Raw genomic sequence first — 3,068 nt, forward strand, 5'->3', positions numbered from 1 at the left:
TGTACATTTTCTAAAATTGTATGTACTTTTAGAATGTCCTGGTAAGGACAATACGTCAGTGAATAAAAACTCCAACTGTTCTCTGTTTTCACCTCACTACCCTTCTACTTATTTGTCTTCCATACTTCATTATATATATATATATATATATATATATATATATATATATATATATATATATTTATATATATGTATATATATATATACATATATATACATAAATATACATATATATATATATATATGTACATATATATATATATATTTATATACTAGGCGTTTGTTGTGTGTGTGTGTGTGTGTGTGTGTGTGTGTGTGTGTGTGTGTGTGTGTGTGTGTGTGTGTGTGTGTGTGTGTGTGTGTGTGTGTGTGTGTGTGTGAGTGTGTGTGTGTTTGTACGTGTGTAAACATTCATGTATGCACATCATATATATGTATACATATAAAGTTTTGTTTATAGTTATATATATGAGATAAGCATATGTTGTTTCCAAGTGTCAAACAGATTCCTAGAACAGTAACTCCTTCAATATTATAATGAATATTATAATGAATTTTGTTAAAAAAAACACATAACAATATCATCAACAAAATACTCATTTACTTAATTTTGATACATCACAGGTAATGCTTACGTGTTCACAATAGCATCAAATTTGATTACCAAACATATACCATCTATAAAACAGCACAAACAATCTAAAGAAAATAATTTGAAACGCCCGCGATGAACAAAGCACTTAATTCCAGGATACCTCTGGCATACGTCACCAGGAATCGGACGGAATCGTGTACATATATACATATAATGCTACGTTCCCAGCCCAGTAAATCCTGCGAAGTACGTTCTCGTTACAAAAGAGGAAAAGCGAAACACATCTGGGATCGAGGTCGCAACGAGAGACAAATCCCTCTAGAATCCAGTCGTAGCAGCTTCCAAACACATAACAGAATATTGTGTTTTGATATATAATGGTTTCTACGTTACATAACGGAATATGGACAGCAGTACAATCACCCCAGGGAAAAGCTATCCCTTTAGTTGTTTTACAATGCTGTGTATTACATATCACATAAGGGCATAATTCACTACCGTATACTACACTATATCTTATTATACAACTGTGTACTATATGTGGTACTCTTCCAAACGATACTGCAATATTCTATACTATAGTATACTATACTACACTATATTATACTATATTATACTATACTATACTATACTATACTAATACTATACTATACTATACTATACTATACTATACTATACTATACTATACTATACTATACTATATTATACTACATCATTCTATACCATACCATACGATACCACACCATACTGTACTCAACTATACTATACTAGAATTTATCATACTATACTATATCATACTATACTATACTATACTATACTATACTATACTATACTATACTATACGATACGATACTATACTATACTATACTATACTATACTATACTATACTATACTATACTATACTATACTATACTGTACTATACTATACTATACTATACTATACTATACTATACTATACTGTACTATACTATACTGTAGTTTATTGTAGCAGTTACACTGTAATATAACAGTAACCCTTGCCAAGAGCTTCACAGTCTGGGAACCCGGATCCACGCATACAGTAGGTGGGCAACGATCCTTGAGGATCTCAGAGTTCTCTGTAGGAAGAATATTGTAATATTTATCTAATATTGCATCAGTGTAAGGTTGTTTCAGTGTCATCGACAGAAAGTAGCAGAAAGAGGAGGCAAGAAGCTGTCTGCTGTCTTTATGTGCAAAGGTGAAAGAATAGAGTTGAAGTTGATGAGGATCTTGCAACTGCAATAGAGACCGAATGCCAGCCTTTCAGGGTTCATGTTCGGCAGGGAGATGACTCTGTCTGACGTCCGTCTTGCAGGACTCACCCTATCAGGCCCCATATCATACCATGCCTTGCCATACCATACCATGCTATACCATACCATACCATGCCATACCATACCATACCATACCATACCATACCATACCATACCATACCATACAATACCGTACCATATCATACCATACCATACCGTGCCGTATCATACCATACCATACCATACCATACCATACTCATACCATACCCATACCATACTATACCCATACCATATCTATACCATACTCATACCATAACCATACCATACCTATACCGTATTCATACCATACTCATAACATACCCATACCATACCATACCATATCATACCATACCATACCATATCATACCATACCGTTCCGTACCGTATCATACCATACCATACCATACCATACCATACCATACCATACCATACCATACCATACCATACCATACCATACCATACCATACCATACCATACCATACCATACCATACCATACTATACCATAACATACCATACAACAGCATGTCATACCATACATTTTCATACCATACCATACCATACCATACCATACCATACCATACCATAACATAACATAACATAACATAACATAACATAACATAACATAACATGCAACAGCATATCATATCATACCTTTTCATACCATACAATTACATAATATAACATAACATAACATAACATAGCATAGCATGCAACAGCATATCATACCATACCTTTTCATACCATACAATTACATAACATAACATAACATAACATAACATAACATAACATAACAAACTATACCATCCAATACTACTCAATACTTTACTTTTTTACCAAACTACATCACGTTATGCCTAATTCTAGTATACTGAAGTGATCTGCATCTAGTATAGCAGCTTCATTACCCTTTCCGCTAGTTGTGCCATGCTAAATAGCTTCTCCCAGTTAGATCGCAGTCAGCCACTCAACGCAATGTTTGCTCAACATCAATTGGAGCCACAAACACTCCAGCTGCTTTATACCATTCGTCAATGAGTCGGCCTCTTCGTTCTATCGCGATCATAATGGAAATGCGTCGCAATTATCGCGTGATAGCTTCGCTAATTGATGCACGTGGGTGGGGGGGAAGGGGGAGGGGGGAAGGGGGAAGGGGGGAAGG

General features: G+C 34.9%; 1 pseudogene; it reads right to left on the reverse strand.

Annotated features, from left to right (window-relative positions):
• Positions 1-1,302: 1,302 nt before the first annotated feature.
• LOC143041802 (uncharacterized) lies at positions 1,303-2,688 on the reverse strand (annotated as a pseudogene).
• Between the last annotated feature and the right edge of the window lie 380 nt (positions 2,689-3,068).

Source organism: Oratosquilla oratoria, chromosome 3 (assembly GCF_046742065.1).
Source record: "Oratosquilla oratoria isolate Oo_2021 chromosome 3, ASM4674206v1, whole genome shotgun sequence".
In the NCBI taxonomy this organism is placed as follows: Eukaryota; Metazoa; Arthropoda; class Malacostraca; order Stomatopoda; family Squillidae; genus Oratosquilla; species Oratosquilla oratoria.